An 18,760-nucleotide genomic window follows, 5' to 3' on the forward strand; every position below is an offset into this window, starting at 1 on the left:
GACCAAAGCGGAACTGATTAAGTGTCTTCAGAGGAACGCGAATCTGTTTGCCTTTAGCACAGCTGACCTAAAGGGCATTGACAGGGGACTGACGGAACATCGCCTCAATGTAGATCCCAATGTAAAATTGGTGAAACAGAGAACGAGACACTTTGGGGCTGAGAAAGACGTTGCAATCAAGGAATAGGTCCAGGGATTACTGGACGTCACATTGAGGAAGTACAATACCCAGAATGGATCTCCAACGCTGTTATAGTGGCTAAGAAAACAAACATCTGGCGCATGTGTGTGGATTACAGAGATTTGAATGCCGCGTGCCCAAAGGACTATTATCCTCTGCCGATGATTGACCAGCTCGTGGATTCTACTTCAGGCTGCGCGTTGTTATCTATGATGGACGCTTACCAGGGATACCATCAAGTCAAAATGCGTAAGGACGATATTGCTAAAACGGCTTTTGCCGTCTGTTGTGGAGTATTTGGGTGGAAAAGCATGCCTTTTAGCCTAAAAAATGCAGGGGCTACGTATCAAAGGATGATGGAAAAAATATTCAAGGAGCAACTTTCAAAAAACATATCAGTGTACGTGGATGACATGCTTGTACGAAGTGTCAGAGCGGAGGACCATGTCTCTGATCTGGAGAAAATATTCACGGTTATCCGAAAACACAGGCTCATGCTTAACCCAGCGAAGTGCACCTTCGGGGTCACTATGGGGAAATTCTTGGGGTACAAGGTCACCCCTGCGGGAATCGAGGTTAATGCCAACAAAGTCAAGGCCATCATGGATATGACACCACCCAGAGGAATCAAGGTGGTACAGACTCTGAATGGGCGTATCACTGTCCTGAGCAGATTTATCTCACGTTCGGCAGAGCAAAGCTTACCATTTTTCAAAATTCTGAGGAAGGGGATAAAATTTGAATGGACCGCGGAATGTCGAACAGCCTTTGAAGATCTTAAGGCATACTTGGCAGAGCTCCCGACTCTGACCAAACCAATTCTGGGAGAAGTGTTATACTTATACATAGCAGTGGGGGAGGAGTCAATCAGCTTTGTCCTCATCAGAGAAGAGGGGAGTCATCAGAGGCCAATCTACTTCATCAGTCGGGTGATTCAAGGGCCCGAATTAAATTACTCAGAGATCAAAAGGGCTGCTCTGGCAATCATGGTCACAGCTCGGAGATTAAGACCTTACTTCTTATCCCACCGCGTGGTGGTTCGAACCGCATTACCATTCAAACAGGTGCTGGGAAGGCCAGATCTATCAGGGCGCATGGTGAAATGGGCTGTGGAGCTAGGGGAATACGATGTGGATTATGAGCCAAGGGTAGCCATCAAAGCCCAAGCCCTTGCAGACTTTATTCAGGAAACTACTCGTCGTCCTGTGCAGGAATTCTAGATAGCCTTTGTGGATGGATCGGTTACGAAAGAGGGATGTGGAATCGGGGTGTATGTAGTCTCTCCGAGTTCAGAGGTGTACCAATTCGCCATTAAGTTTACTTGTAAAATGTCCAACAACGAAGCCGAATACGAGGCTGTGGTCAGAGCAGCGCATATTTTGTCAGAGCTGCGGGCTGAGTGTCATTATTGATTTATGCTTAATTAGGGCTGTATACGAACCGAGCCGAGCCGAATACCTCCAGGCTCGGGCTCGGTTCGTTAAGATTTGGTTCGGCTCGAGTTCGGCTCGAGCTCGAATTCGAGCCTAAAAATGAGCTCGAGCTCGGCTCGCTTATATAATACCAAACTCGAGTTTGGTTCGAATTCGGCTCGTTAATTATTCGTTTATCTCGAGCTCGGCTCGTTAATTATTCGTTTATCTATAGCTCGGCTCGAATTTCAAGCTCGATTTCAAATTCAAGCTCGAATTCGAGCTCGGTTCGAATTATTTATATATTAATGTTTCATTAAAATAAAAAAATTATATTTGTTCATATATTACTAGACTATTTATGAATCATAATTTATAATTTATTTTTAACAAATAGATAATTTATCAAGTTAGTAGTAAATTTTTTTTAATTATGAGTGTTATTTTTATTATTTAAAAAATATTTAACAAATAAAATATATATAATTATTATTTAATGAACCTATTCGCGAGCCTATTCGCGAACATATTCGTAAACCTATTCGTGAGCCTATTCGCAAACATATTCGCGAGCCTATTCGCGAATAGGCTCGCGAATAGGTTCGAGCCGAACATGTTCGCGAGCTCACGAGCCGAACATGAACAGGCTCGAGTTCAGCTCGATAATTTTATCGAGCTCGGATTCGGGCTCGAGTTCGGCTCGTTTAGAAAACGAACGAATTTCGAACGAGCTTTTTTCGAGCCGAGCCCCGAATAGTTCACGAACGGCTTGGTTCGTTTACACCCCTATGCTTAATTGTTCTAATTTTAGGGGTTTGCATATGCATATTTTAAGTTAAATCTTCTAGAAATTGGTGCGTTTTATGGTTTGTTTTATGCTTTGCAAGAGATTTAGGTTTTATAGATGGAAGAGTGCAATTTTGGAGATTTTGGATTAAGAATGGCGTTTTTAGGATAGCTCTTTCGCTAGAGCTGAGCTGCGAGGACAGCTCTGTCGACAGAGCTGAGCTGCGAGGATAGCTCTGTTGCCAGAGCTGAGCTGTGAGGATAGCTCTGTCGCCAGAGCAGAGCTGCGATGATAGCTCTGTCGCCAGAGCAGAGCTGACTTGCAGAGTCAGAGCCGAAATTTCCAGAGCTGAACTTTCCTATGCATAGCTAAAATCTTCAGAGAAGAGCTGAATTTGCCAGAGCTGACGCACCAGAGTTCGCTTAATTTCCAGAGCAGAGTTACTCTCGCCAGAGCTAAATTTCCAGAGCTGACTTCCAGCTCTGCTATGACCGCCAGAGCTGAGTTCCAGCTCTGCCATGACCGCCAGAGCTGACTTCCAACTTTGCCATGACCGCCAGAGCTAACTTCCAGCTCTGCCATGATCGCCAAAGTAAATTTGACGGAGCAGAGCTAAGGATCGACAGAGTCAACTTATGCAGAGCTGACTTTTCAGCTCTGCACTTTTTCAGAGCTCGCTAATGCAGAGCTGATTTTCAGCTCTGCACTTTCCTTTCCAGAGCTGAACGTGCTGAGTAGCCAATTTCTCGCCAGAGTTGAAGATAACTTGCAAAGCACGATTTTGTTGGACTTACCTATGTTTACACGATTCTATTCCTTTTAGAGTCCAGTTTTGCATGGCAAATTGATGGTGATCAAGATTAGATTGAAGTCTATAAATAGGGCCATACTTTTCATTGTAAAAGACACATTCCCCTTGCCCTAATCTTTAGTTTCCGCTAGGCACCCAAAGTTAGGTTTACATGCTTCCTTAGTCTTAGTTTCGATTAATGTTCTTAGTTAGTTTATTTTAGTTCATTCAATTCATGTTTTAGACTAGTTCTTCGTTTAGAGTTGTAATTACATGACAGATTACTTCTCGAGACGGTTTTACGATATTTCTTTAATCAAGTTTATTTATTTGTTTTTACTTGCTTTCTTTAAATTCTGCAATTTAAATTCTGCCTTTTTAATTATGCAATTTAGTTTATGTGTTTTTATGATGCTTTCCTTTAAATTATGCAATTTAGTTTCATGCCTAGATTAGAAGCTTTTAAATTACAAGTATTTAAATTCCTAGTTAGTATTTAAATTCCAAGTTCATTTACTTTAATCGCGTTTAAATCTTGCCTAGGGTTTTATAGTTTTTCGCCTAGATAATTTTAAGATTAAAGTTTTAGTTAAGTTTAATTTCATGTTAATTTACTTTCCATATTTTAGTTTAATAATCCTTACTTTACAGTTTTCGTGTGACATAATTAATTGCCCTTTAAAATCTTCCTTGAGAGATGACACTGGGTCAACTTACCATCACTAGGATGTCCTTGTTCTATTGCAAGTCAAACTAGAGGTGTTTCTAGTTGAGTCAATTATCAGGACTGACTCACAGCTGGTGGCTCAGCAGTTTTCAGGAGGATATCATGTTAAAGAAGATCGGATGCGGGCTATCATAACAAGATCATAGAAATGAAGAAAAAATTCATGGAATTCAGAATAGAACAACTCTCCCGAGAGGAGAACACCAAAGCGGACTTATTGGCACGAGTTGCCAGTGCAGTGGAATAGACGTGGAGTGATGAGATCACGCTGCTCTGCGATACCAGAGAAATGGGGGCTTCCCAGGTTTTAGCGGTGGAAATCCGGGATGATTGGCGGGCTCCAATTATACATTTTCTCAGAACAGGGGAGCGGCTGAACAAAGAATCCAATCAGAGGGCTCGATATGAGAATTATTGCTTGATCAATGACCAACTCTACAAGCATTCCTTCACCCATCCCTTGCTAAAATGTTTATCTCCTGAGGAGGCTAACTTTTCTTTGACAGAGATTCATGCAGGTTGTTGTGGCAGGCATACGGGATTTAGGGATCTTATACGAAAAACCATTCGGGCAGGGTTCTATTGGCCAACCATCACTAAGGATGCCAGAGAATTCGTTCGCAAATGTGAAGCCTGTCAGAGGCATGCATGCAAGATCAACGTTCCAGGAGAGACTATGGGAGTAATGTATGCTGCCTGCCCATTTGACAAATAGGGCATAGATATCGTTGGGAAATTGCCTACGGCACCGGGGGGCAAATGTTTTCTCATTGTGGCGATGGATTACTTCTCCAAATGGGTAGAAGCCAGGGCCGTGTCATAGATCGATGAAGCAATGGTGGAGCGATTCATCTGGCGAAACATATGCTGCTGGTATAGAGTCCCTAGAATCATCGTATCAGACAATGGAACCCAATTCACAGGGCAGAGGATCGCCGATTTTTGTGAGCGCATGGACATAACACAGCGCTTCGGATCGGTAGTCCATGCACAAGCAAATGGGCAGGTGGAGTTGGCAAACAGAACAATTTGTGAGGGGATCAAAAAGCGGCTGAGTCAGAGCAGAGGGAAGTGGGTCGAGGACTCGAGGAGCTAGACACAGTACTTTGGGCTTATCGCACCAGCCCAAAAACGGCAACCGGAGAAGCACCATTCACTCTGGTATATGGATCCAACGCGGTGATACTAGCAGAGGCCAAACTGGAGTCATACCGTATTACGACGTATAACACAGAGCAAAATGCAGAACTCCGCAGAGCAGAGCTAGACCTGGTGGAAGCGCAGATGGATGAAGCCCAAGTCATAGCAGCGAAATACAAAAACATCATTAAGGCCGGATATGACAAGAGGATCAGATCGCGAAAGCTATCAAAGGGCGACCTAGTTCTCAAGAGGGCCGACGCTTTGAAGCCAGTGGGTAAGTTCGAACCCAATTGGGAGGGCCCTTTCATCGTCACAGAGGTTTTGGGTGGTGGAGCATACACATTATCAGATCCAGACGGAAGAGCTCTCCCAAGACCGTGGAATATCAACACCTTGAAAAAGTTCTACGTGTAATTTTACTTCACAAAATACGAAATTGTAGACCAAATACTCTTTTTCCCCACAGGAGTTTTAACGAGGTTCGGGGCCATGTTATCAATAAAATTAGATGTGTGGTTTAAAGGAATTCTGCGGTGTTGACTCGTTTATTTTACTTATTTCATGATTACATTGCATACTTTACTTAAACATGTTCATGCAGAGCATTGCACATGTCACTAGAGGGGGGAGTGGGGTATATACCCATAATTCATAATCTCAATCCAAAATTGCTGCTTAGCAAGTCAAGGGGAAGGTAAACATCCACGAAAAGGGAAGAGCAGAGGGTTCTCTTAATCGTAAGCCGCGAAAGTTGGATGCATCCCCCGGATCATCCATGCTCCGCGCAGAGGGTTACTTATTAACCGTAAGCCACGAAAGTTGGATGCATCCCCCAGATCATCCATGCTCCGTGCAGGGTGTTCTCTTAATCGTAAGCCGCGAAAGTAGGATGCATCCCTCGGATCATCCATGCTCCGCGCAGAGGGTTACTTATTAACCGTAAGCCACGAAAGTTGGATGCATCCCCCGGATCATCCATGCTCCATGCAGGTTGTTCTCTTAATCGTAAGCCGCGAAAGTTGGATGCATTCCCCGGATCATCCATGCTCCGCGCAGAGGGTTACTTATTAACCGTAAGCCACGAAAGTTGAATGCATCCCCCGGATCATCCATGCTCCGTACAGGGTGTTCTCTTAATCGTAACCCGCGAAAGTTGGATGCATCCCCCGGATCATCCATGCTCCGCGCAGAGGGTTACTTTTTAATTGTAAGCCGCGAAAGTTAGCTGGGTCCCTATGACCAGCTATGCTCCGTGCAGAGTGTTCCAGCCAGTACGAGGGAAGCAGCAGAGAGGCGCTTAGGAGGGAAACATTAGAGGAATGCGTAGGAGGGAAACATCAGAGAAATGCGTACGAGGGAAACATCAGAGGAATGCGTAGGAGGGAAGCATAAGAGGAATGCGTAGGAGGGAAGCGTCAGAAAATCCTCAGAAGGAAGCGTCAGAGAAATGCCTAGAGGGAAGCGGCAGAGAAATCCTCAGAAGGAGGCGTCAGAGAAATCCCATGAAGGGGAATTAGAGAAATCCCATGAGGAAATAGTTGGACAAATACACATAAGGGAGAGTCAGAGCAACGAAAGGAAAGGTCAAAGCAGGGCATGCTAAAAAGAAGTCAGAGCCATGAAAGACGGAAGAATCACAACGATCTCAACAACACATTCAGAGGAAAGCTGACCAGAAGAATCGCGAACACTCCAACAGAAAATCAAAAATCTACTTTCTACAAAGAAAATAGCAGTCACATCCCGGAGCACCAGAGTACAATTCATATCAATTCAAAAGCAGGACAACAACAACAAAACAATACGAGGGAGAAATTAATGCAAAGCTGGATCAAGAAATGAACTCATACCATTTCAGAATGAGAGAGAAACTACAATGGGAATTCATCAATGGTTCAGAAGTGATAAAACTTTACATAACAGCGAAATAAAAGAGTATCATCCAAACAAAGCAGGGTATTTACAAGTTAAGATTTACAAATTCTGACAAAAAAAATGGGAAGACAATGATAGCAGGCAGGAGGAGGGATCAGCAGTCAAGAGGGAGGAGGAGCAGCAGTGGAGTCCGGAGCAGCAGCTTCAGGAGCCACGTCAGAGGCCTCGGTAGAGGAGCCCCCTTCTTCGAGCACTTCCAGTGTCTCGGAATCGTCCACCTCACGTAGTCGTTGTTCCATGTCCAGCAGCTTCAGGGCTTCCTTAGTATACTCTTTCTCGTCCCGGTACAGAGCCAGAAGCTGGTCCACGGAGTCAGAGGCAGAGACAGAAGTGGAGGCATCGAAGGTGGAGGGCAGAGGAGGCTCCATGTTGTATTGCTTGAATTCCCGGGAGCTAGTGCCCACCTGGCCCCTCAATTGGCCCACGAACGTCTTCAAAGAAGTGCAAAGAGAGGGCTCATACTTGGGAGCAGTCGGCACCGGATCGAAGCAGACTCCAAAGGCGAATTGGGAGAGGGCCTTCTCCAGAATCGGGTACCACCACGCAGGCTTCTCCGGGGAATTAGCAGGTATGCCCATCAGCCGGTTGAGATCTTTATCCTTGATGTTGTCCATCAAGGCCTCCAAGTTCAGGGCAACGGCCTGTTCCTCTGATGCCCCCAGCATCTCCGCCGTCTTCAGGGCAGTCTCTTTAATAACATGGGCAAAGAGCTGGGAGAACCCCTCCAGATAGTCAGGGGTCCTTTGAAACGCCGCCAGAGTATCCTCCAGCATGATATCCAGGAACTGCTGGCCCCGAGGGGAGAGGAAGTACTCCAGCCGATGGTCCCGGGCCCCCAGCGCATAACCCTGGTTCAAGGCACCCTCGCAGGCCGACTTTCATCGGCGTTTGGATTCCTTGTACTCCATTTGATACCGGGCCCGGTACTTAACCAGATTCTCATATCCCTCCTTTTTGGACCTCCCTAGCTCTGAGACCAGAGAGGCCTTCTCCACCTCCAATTCCTCAATTCTAGCTAGCAGCGCGACCGCCTCCGTGTCGGCCTTGCTGAAGCGCTCCATCAAAACTGTGACCTCCTGGTCATGCTTCATCTGCGCCACCCTCTCCTTCTCCAAGTCTTTTTCCAGTGTATCGTAGTCGTCAATACACTGGATGGCCTCACCAACTTGGGACTCCAGCTGCAGGGAATCAGGGGGGAAAATGTCAGAGCAAAGCAACTAAAAGGTAAACACCAAACACCAACAATGTAAATATGAATGCAGGGTACCTGAATCCACAACTGGCCAATGCTGCTGGCTAACCTCGCCTTCTTCAACTTGGAGGCTGCTTCCCGATCTTTGGGGTGGATCTGGGACAACAACTTCCGCACAAAGTCCTGTCCCTTCATGGATGAGACAGACTTGAAACCGGAGGCCTCTGATGCCTCTGCGGTGAGGGCCAGAAGACTCCCCCCCTCGGCATCCACGGAGGTGGCCCCCGTTTCACCTACCGGTCCTTCTTCCTCCACCAGCCTGCTGCCCTTCTGCAAGCTCTCCTTCCTCCTTTTCTCTGCTAGGGCCAGCAAGGCCCCCTTTCTTTTCTTCCTTGTAAATGCAGGAGTCGGGATGTCTTGGACTTGCTCGGGAGCGGGGGCATCCTCAGAAATGTCCACCACAGGGATGTTACTCCCAAAAATGGCGGACCCTCCCTCTGCCCTGCCAGAGCCAGAGCCAGAGCCACCAACCCTCTGACTGTCCGGGCTGAACAGGGACAAAACCTCCATGGATTTTCCCTTGCTTGGGGAAAATCTCTGAGTGGGGGTAGTCACCCCAGCGACGTCTGACACCGTCCGGGAGGTGTCCATCCCAGAACCAGCAGGCTGCTCGGGTGTATCCGTCCTGGAGCTGGCATCTCCAGAACCTTGTCCTCCGGGGCCAGAGGGACGGTCGGCTAAGAGGGTGGCTCGACACTTCTCCCTCCACGACATGCCTGCAGATAAATAACATTATATCATCAGAGTCAGAATAATGATTATATATGTACGTACTTATTAACACATGATATTACCTATGGCTGTGGGTGGATACAGGGGGAACAGGTCATTGGCTGCTAGGGCCGAATTGCTGTCTGTGAGCTGTTTGTAGGGGAAGGGATCTTGGTCATTGAGGGCATTTAGTTTGGCTATCACCCCCAGATCAAAGTCACTAGGGGTTCCCTGGGAGGCAGGCGTGTGCTTGGTCCGGAGTTCATGCCACCGTAGTTCTTGGGCACCATATTGGCACCAAGTACCCTCGGAGGTCACCACAAAGCAATAAAAGGGCAGGAAGCCCTTGTCCTGGGAATTGAGGGAGCTGAGGAAAGTGGTGGGATAGGTTTTGCTGGCGGCGAAGCTATTCAGAGGGCCACCCTGCAGTCTCAAGGACTGGTTTGAATGAACAATTTTTTGGTGTCTACAACACCGTGAGCTCTACATAATATAAGAAAACAAAATAACCTCCGAATGACGAAGGGAGTTATTTGGTAAAAGGGGATTTAGAAATGGTTACAAACCTCCACCAAGAGTGGAAGAGGAGGAGGCCTTAGGCCGGCGTCAATCTGGGCTCGCCAGATGGCCGCGGTATTCATCGGCATTCTACGAAGGGGCTCTAAGGATTTGGACTGGGGTTCAAATCTTAGGCCGGCGGGGTTTCTACATTTTTCGGCCATCCGGTGTAGGTCCGCTATATCCAACCTAGAGTCGGGGACGGGTTTTGGCATTTTAGGGGCAGGAGGAGGAGATTCGGGAGAGGCCGCGGGATTTTGGGGGTTCGGAGTAGTGGAAGAAGGAGGGAAGTCCTGGGGATTCTGGGGGTTAGGGGAAGAAGGTGGAGAAGCCGCAGGAGAGGGAAAGGGAGAAGGAGAAAAGGCAAGTTGGGCGGCGGAGGAAGAAGCCATGGATATCAAATTCTAAGGTTTACACGCTCAATCAGACCACCAACAGAGTTAATATGACTAATCTACACCAAATGTAAGTACCAGGGGATGGAGATGCGCGTTTTACCTAGGTAAGTCGGCGGAGGGGACTGGAAAAGGAAGGTCACGAGATATGCGCCGGAATTGAAGGAGGAAGATCGCCATAAATCGAGAGAACAGTTGAAGCGGTTCGAAGTGAAAGTGAAGAAGATGGAAAATAAAAATTAAGTTTGAAATCAATAAGGTATAGCATACGCGGGCATCTGTAAATTAGCGGGATGAACGACACGTGGCACCAGGGAAAAGATCGACGGTTGAGAATTTTGAAAAGGTAACCTCGGGATACGGGAAAGTACACTGCAAAAGGGCGAGCATTTAATGCGGATGATGTCAGCCACGCGGGCGAACACTCTGACTAGTTACTTTGCCTCAAAGCAACTAGCCAGACCAGAGAGGGGAGTAGATGATGAGGAGTAATATATGCAGAGCAGAGGAATGAATGTGTCACCCAGGGAGCATCAGAGGAATGGGCTCAGACTAAAGAAACCGTTTGGGCCAGAGGAATGGGTTCGATCAGAGGAATCACAGGAGCCAAAGGAATCACAAAAGTCAGAGGGATGATTTACCCGCGAGATAATCAACGGTAGAAAAGACCGTTTCACCCGGGAAGCGCCAGAGCAGAGGAATCACTCATTCGTAGAGGAATCCAAAGCTCTGCGATACATACGCTTCTTTGTCCCCGAGCAGAGGAGTGAGCAAAGGCAGACGAAATTACCACCATGCCCCTGACCATGCGGGGAGCATGACTTGATGGTATCCATGGTAAGCATCCATCATAGATAACAACGCGCAGCCCGAAGTAGAATCCATGAGCTGGTCAATCCTCGGCAGAGGATAATAGTCCTTTGGGCACGCGACATTCAAATCTCTGTAATCCACACACATGCGCTAGGTGTTTATTTTCTTAGCCATCATAACAACGTTGGAGATCCATTCCGGGTACTGTACTTCTTTAATGTGACCCGCGTCCAGTAATCCCTGGACTTGTTCCCTGATTGCAGCGTCTTTCTCAGCCCCAAAGTGTCTCGTTCTCTGTTTCATCGGTTTTACATTGGGATCTACATTGAGGCGATGTTCTGCCAGTCCCCTGTCAATGCCCTTTAGGTCAGCTATGCTAAAGGCAAACACATTCGCGTTCCTCTAAAGACACTTAATCAGTTCTGCTTTGGTCTGTTCATTCATAGATGACCCAATCTTTGTCTGAAAACCTTCCCTTCCTGGGAACAACTCGATCATGTTACACACATCGCTGGTGGATATCAAGGCTGATTTCTCTGAACTTTCCCGAGCATTCGATAACTCTGCCAATTCCCGCCGTTTCTCTGCCAGGGCAGTAACATCACCCGTTTTCTCTTTCTTCCTAGAATCTGACCCCTCTGTCACCCTGTCCCTTTTCTGACCCGAGAAGTGTGTGAGCATACGCACGTGGCATTCCTTCGACATTTTTTTATCTCCCCATACCTCCCTAGAGCAGGGCGCCCAAGTATCACATTGTAGGACGGTTTGGGCATATCCACCACCAGGAATCGTATCATCCTGTTTTTACAAGCGTCTGCCCTTCCCAATGTAATTGGCAGCTCCACAAACCCTAGCGGCATGACAATTTCTCTCCCAAATCCGAACAAAGGGGAATTCGTAGGTTCGATGTTGGCTTCGATCCCCATATTCTGGAGACACTCCAGGTATAGAATGTTCACGGCACTCCCCGAGTCTACAAAAATGCGGTGTACAATGCAGGTTGCTATATCCGCCGTAAAGACCAATGCATCGTCGTGGGGGTACATGAGCGTTCTTAGGTCCTCTGACCCGAAAGTGATGACCGGCTCCTCTGCCATGCCCGTAATCTCCATCACTTGTTTGGGATAGTATCCCGACTTCACTGCCCGCACTACCTGCTTCTTGGCCCTATTGGAGGTTGGTATCCCATTCTCGCCGAAAATTATATGTACTTCCCTTCTGGCTGGGTGGGGAGGTACCCGACCCTGTACGACCCCTCTATGCTGGTCGCAATTTTCCTCTGGACGTCGGTCTCGATCATTTTCCTGCTCCTGCCTCTGATCGTTTCTCTAGGGCTGTTGACCCTGACCCTCATTCCCTCTGGCAATAAACTGGTCCAAGTTGCCTTGGCGCACTAGGAGTTCCAATTGATGCTTGAGATGTCCACAATATCTAGTGTAATGCCCATAAGCATTATGGTATTCGCATAACTTGTTGTTGGGCCCTTGTTGCGGCTGCCCGTCCCTATAAGTGCCCGGTGCTCGGAAAAATGACTGATTCTTGATCAAATGGAATATTTTCTCTTGTGGTTTATTTAGGGGAGTGTACTCAGTGAAACGATTGACCTCGTTCATAGTGCGCTGTTGGCGGGGTTGTGCCTCTGCTTGAGGAGAAAGTACCCTGGGGGGCAACCCTCTGAAAGGTGCCCGGTCCTGGTTCTTGGTGTTCTATTCTGGCGCGGCCTCGACCCTTCTGGCCCTGTGCTTATCATTTTCAGCCTTGCGTGCTATCCGGGCATCCTCCAATTGCAAGTACCCCGGTAACCTTGCCATGATGTCATCGAAGTCCCTGACCGGTCTGATTTGTAACTCATCGAAGAAAAGCCCGGGCTTCAACCCTCTGATGTATGCACAATTTTTGATTTGTGACTTCGCCTCTGGAACCTCCAGAGCAGCGAGGTTAAACCGGGCAGTATACTCCTGTAGTGTTTCGTTCTGATCATGCTTTATGTCCATCAGGGAAATGGCTCATTTTCCCACCCGTCGCGAACTCGCAAACTGTCTGAAGAAACGCATCCGCATGTCCTCAAAAGAGTGGATAGAGTTCGGAGGCAACATCCCGAACCAGAGTTGGGCTGGTCCAGACAGAGTGGTAGAGAATATGCGGCACTTAATGCCCTCGAAGTACATGTGCAGTGTGACCAGTCCCTCGAACCGATTGAGGTGTACCTCGGGGTCAGTGGTACCATCATAATCCAGTGAGATAGGCTTGTAATTCCTTGGCAAGACATCCGCCAAGATATCCACGGAGAACGGGCTCCGACTGTTGGTGGTTTTGGGCTTAGACGTTTTGGCCCGCTTGTCATCCTTGTATCTCCCTTGTTCCCTTCTGTCCCTCGGGGAGTCACGAGCGTGGTGGCGTTTGTGGCTTTTGTGTTCATGTTTGCCAGAGGTATACTCCTGCTCTGGTTCCTCTGATCGCTCAATCCGGTGGGACTTCTCTGATCGATACGATTTCTCTGCCCTGCGGGATTTCTCTGACCTTTCCAATTTTTCGACCCTCTGAGACTTCTCTCTCAGAGTATCCTCCAGATCTCTGAGTTGGTTTTTTAGTTGCGACACTTGGTTTTTCAGCCTTGCAGTTTCCCTTAGTTTTTCTCCTTCAAAAACAGGGGTAGCGGAGTCACTATAGGACTCACCCACCCTTTCTTTCCGAACAATGCTACGTAGCACCGTGCGGCTCCCTTCTGGTTTCCTCTCCGGTTCCCTGTCAGCGGGGAACTTCTGTGTTTCCTTGGGCAGCGCGGGCTGTTTGCCAGTGACTTATTCATTTGCCTCCAGAGCAGCGTGAGGTAAGAGCCCAGTGCCCTGTTGGTCAAGCCTTCCCGTCATAGGAGTGGCAGTGGGGACAGTCGGTGCGAGCGAATTACCCAGCGCCTGACGCGCAGCGGTGTAGTTCAGCAGAGCCATCAGTTGCTCCGCCAAAGCGAAGTTTAATGATCCACCACCAGACGTGGGGATTAGGCCTTGTAGTTCAGACCCAGCAGTAACCAGAGCAAGCCTCTGGAGAGTGACATTCTGTCCTGACAGCGGGGTGGTGGAGATGTTGGGGAAGCCCGGCGGTGTGGAAAAGACAGCGCTGACCGGCAGGCTGGTTAGCAGAGATATGGGAATTTCAGTAGGGGCAGCGGAGTTGAGCCCAGTTCTGTCGAAGTCCTTTTCAAGAGTGCGACGAACATCAGCGGAGTCCATGGTACCTACACGTAAAAAATGTGAGAAAAATCCCAACAAAAAACAGATCGACCCATCCTGTATCAGAGGAATCCTTGATTATAAGAAATCCAGTACACTGGCGCGAAGGCCATTATGAATTTCCACATGCTAGTCTAGAGACCATTACGAATTTCTGACCCAGATACATCTACACACCGGGAAATAAACCCAGGGCATAGATCTAAACAAAGAAGGCGAATGACAGAAATTTCCCCTTAGATTCGAATTCGAACTCAACGGAAATACGTTAAATATGGCAAACAACAGAGATCATACGAGAAAATACGAGAATCACACACAATTATCATAACAACATGGAGGATAAACATAAACCAGCACCCAATTATCGATCTCACCCACTTTCCAAACATGCACATGCGCAAAAACAACAAAATCTACGGATTCATAAATTTTCAGGCGGATCGGAACAGAAAATGTGGATCTATTGTCCCGAATCCACCTAGGTACTCGGATCATCGAATGAATTGGGGCTTGCGCACACAAATCCGCATGCAATTACAGGTCTGCATGCGCAAACCAGACTCACGCCTTAAACTCATAGCTTTCCCACAGACGGCGCCAGCTGGTGAATCACGATTGTGTGGATGGTGTTTTAATCGGTGGATTATGGTTAGATCGTGAATTTACCTAGTGTAGAACGTGGAAGTTGCGAGAAGAGAATTGAATTGTTGAGCGAAGAATGAAATTGTTGTAGTATTTAAGAGCACGTTGTTTACATAGCAGGGGTGCATGGGGTATTTATAGAATACATTTGGGGGGTAGAATAGTAATTTCATCGTAGAAGTCATGCTCCCCGCATGGTCAGGGGCATGGTGGTAATTTCACCTGCCTTTGCTCACTCCTCTGCTCGGGGACAAAGAAGCGTATGTATCGCAGAGCTTTGGATTCCTGTACGAACGAGTGATTCATCTGCTCTGGCGCTTCCCGGTTGAAGCGGTCTTTTCTACCGTTGACTATCTCGTGGGTAAATCATCCCTCTGACTTCCGCGATTCCTCTGGCATCTGTGATTCCTCTGATCGAACCCATTCCTCTGGCCCAAACGATTTCTTTAGTCTGAGCCCATTCCTCTGATGCTTCCTGGTGACACATTCATTTCTCTGCTCTGCATATATTACTTCTCATCAGGTATACTTCAGATGTGACGCCCCAATTTTCATTAAAATAATAAAGTGCACTTTGAATAACATAAATAAGATTTTAATACTTAAATAACTAAAACTCAAATCCAACTGAGAAAAGTAAATAAACATCATAAACTGAGTCTTTATTCCAATTGAAAATAAAACATTATTTCTTCTTTCATCTTTGACCATCATTCGCCCCGCCTTCCATCGCCCGAGTCATCTCCTGAAAAAGATATTGTTTTGGGGTGAGTACAATAAACTCAGTGGGGTGCATTTATCCATATTATAAGAATCACAACAAAATATAAGTGCAATAAAAACTGTCTGCTCTTTCATATTGCCCGAAAGCAATAACTTTCTGTCTCTTAGCCCGAAGGCTATATAACTTTCTGTCTCATATAGACCATAGGCTATAACTTTCTTTCTCATATAACCCGTAGGCTATAACTTTCTGTCTCATATAGCCCGTAGGCTATAACTTTCTGTCTCATATAGCCCGTAGGCTATAACTTTCTGTCTCATATAACCCGTAGGTTATAACTTTCTGTCTCATATAACCCGTAGGTTATAACTTTCTGTCTCATATAACCCGTAGGTTATAACTTTCTGTCTCATAACTTTCTGTCTCATATAACCCGTAGGTTATAACTTTCTATCTCATATAACCGGTAGGTTATAACTTTCTGTCTCATAGCCCGGAGGCTCTGCCTGCTTCTCACACATATAAATTGAGTAAACGTATAATAAGGATAAATGTTAAATGCAACGTTATAACCCCACCTTTACTTCTCTGTGACACGTGTAAAGTAATTAAAGATTAAGTCTTGCGCGCCTCGCCTAAAAATTAAATAATAATAAAGTCATAATTAAAATACGATCAAACAATGATTATACATCCACATAAAAATATATACATATATATATAACTATTCTGTCCAAAACCATGTATCGATATTTTAAATGAAAATGATTTTTCTAAATAAGAACATTATTCTAACCCTATAAGTATATATATGTACACGTTTGCATCATAAAAAGTCTATATATATACACTTGTTTTTGTAAAAACACAAATGATTAATTATTAAATCACTAAAGCAGACATTTGTACTCCAACAGGATATATATATATCTATACACGTATATATATATATATTATATGTTTAAACATAAATAAATTTAAAAACATGACTTGATACATGCATTTAAAAAAGAAGTCTCGTAGCTATCACCTATACACCTATACATAATATATATATAAAGGACAAAAGGTCAAACTAAAATTGTTAGTAGTTATATATATATATATATATATATATATATATATATATATATATATATTCATGGGAAACATAAATGATATACTGACAAGACAAAAGGGAATGATGGCTTCAGTAGGAAATGAGATTTACAGTTCTTCAAGGAAATAAAGTGAATACAGAGGGAAGGGGAAAAAGACATAGACCAGGCGAAGGAGAAAAGAAAATGCGAAGGAAGAGGAATACCTCACCCTGAAGAAGGAACGATGTAATTGTTTTTCTTTGGGTGTATGGAAGAAGGGGTTAAGAGCAGCTATTTATACTACGAATTAGGGCTTTATTTTTGGGAATAAGCATCAATCAAACAAATCTTTCCATAACTTCATGATCATCAAGAAGGAAGGTGAATTAGGGTTCTCTGATCTTCCTCAAACAATTCACGTGGCTGAACAATAAATTATTATGGGCTTAAGCAATGGGCTTCAATAAAAGAATTTGGGGCTTTATTAAAAGAGGTAATTAGTACCTTGTAAGAAAATGAAATCCCCCAACATAATAATAATAATAATAATAATAATAATAATAATAATAATAATAATAATAATAATAATAATAATAATAATAATAATAATAATAATAATAATAATAATAATAAAATGCTTAGAATTTATTATGATTAAATGCTCATGCTCATGAAATAACTAGGCGCGACTTATAAGACTTAAAATTTAATTAACGAAAAAAAATAAGAATAATAAAAATAAATTTCTTTGTAGTTAAAAAAAATTTTGGGGCACTACAACCTTACCAACTAAAAAAAAATTTCGTCCTCGAAATTACTTAACTGAGTCAAACAAAAGAGGGTATCTAGATCTAATGTCATCTTCCTTTTCCTATGTCGCCTCAGTATGATCGTGTCTATTCTATTGGGTTTTGACTAAAGAGATTTCTTAACTTCTTAACACATGAACCTTTCTATCCAAAGTGGCTATCGGGTGCTCATCATAAGTTAGGCTTCTATCAAGTTCTAGCTCGATGTGATTTTCAATGTTGCCCGGGTCGTGGACGAATTTTCTCAAAGACGAGACATGGAAGACATTATGTATCGAAGTAAAGCTTGGCGGCGACGCTAACCGATATGCTACCTCACTAACTCGTTCGAGAATATCATAGGGCCTGATGTAACGAGGTCTTAGTTTTCCTCCCTTGTCAAACGATCTATTCCCACCACCTTTCCTGAGAGAATTCTTACCTTCAAGGGTTGTATCAGCTTTTCGTAAAATCTCCTTGCGATAAACGAATGCGAAGCACTGGAATCAAATAGTATTATAGCAAACTTGTCCAGAACGGGTAAGATACCTGACATAGTTCGAGCCTCTCCATCCATCTCTTCCTGGTTCATGGCATAAACTCGTGCCTCTCCCTTGCGGGCACCATTGTTGTTGTAGTTCAGGTTCCTCCCCATATTGTTGTTGTTGTTGCCGTGATTTCTTCCCCAGTTATTGTCCTTATTTCGCCAAGTTGGGACGTTGTTGTTGTTCGGGACATTCGTATTCCGTGCTTCTGGGCAGTTCATCGCCATGTGTCCTCCTTTGTGACATCGGAAGCATACGTTCTCGCCAGATTTGCACTCTCCAAAATGGTAACGCTGACAACGTGGACAAAGAGGTTTGTGCGGCGCCAATTCTTGGACGTCTCCCTCATTACTCCTTGGTTTCTTTTCTGGCTGGGAGTTTCTCATTTTGTCTCTATCATCCCAGTGCCTCTTTTCTCCAGTATGTTGAGGTTGAGCCACAGAGTTGTCCAGTTTCAGGCGTGATGTGACTGCTTGGGCTCGTTCTAAGATTTCTGAGTATGATGTGATGTTGAGAGCCGCCAAATGTCCACCAATCTCAGGGCGTAACCCATTCTCAAACCTCCATGCCTTCTTCTCATCAGTGTCCACCAAATGAGGGGCAAAACGGGCTAGTTGGGTAAATTTCCGCTCGTATTCCAGCACGGTCAGGTTCCCTTGCTCCAGGTTCATGAGCTCTATCTCCTTTTGCTTGCGAAAAGCCTTTGGGAAATACTTCCCCATCACTTTCTCCTTGAATGTCCGCCAGGTGATGGCTCTCACCTGCTCCTCAGTAAGGCTAGCAGTTTCTGACTCCCACCAATGCCCTGCATCATCTATAAGTTGGAAGGCCGCACATGTCACCTTCGAGTCATCTCTACAACGCATGTAGTTGAAAATACGTTCCATCTGGCGCATCCACTCCTCGGTCCCTAAGGGTCCTTCATTCCCCCTTAGAATTGGTGGCGCCATGCTTCGAAATTGGGCTACTACTCCATTTCCACCTTCTGCTTGAGGTTGATGCGGTTGTTGAGGCAATACTCCTCTCAGTGCTTGTGCAAGCACGT

The sequence above is a fragment of the Salvia miltiorrhiza genome, chromosome 8 (genome assembly GCF_028751815.1).
Source record: "Salvia miltiorrhiza cultivar Shanhuang (shh) chromosome 8, IMPLAD_Smil_shh, whole genome shotgun sequence".
Lineage (NCBI taxonomy): Eukaryota > Viridiplantae > Streptophyta > Magnoliopsida > Lamiales > Lamiaceae > Salvia > Salvia miltiorrhiza.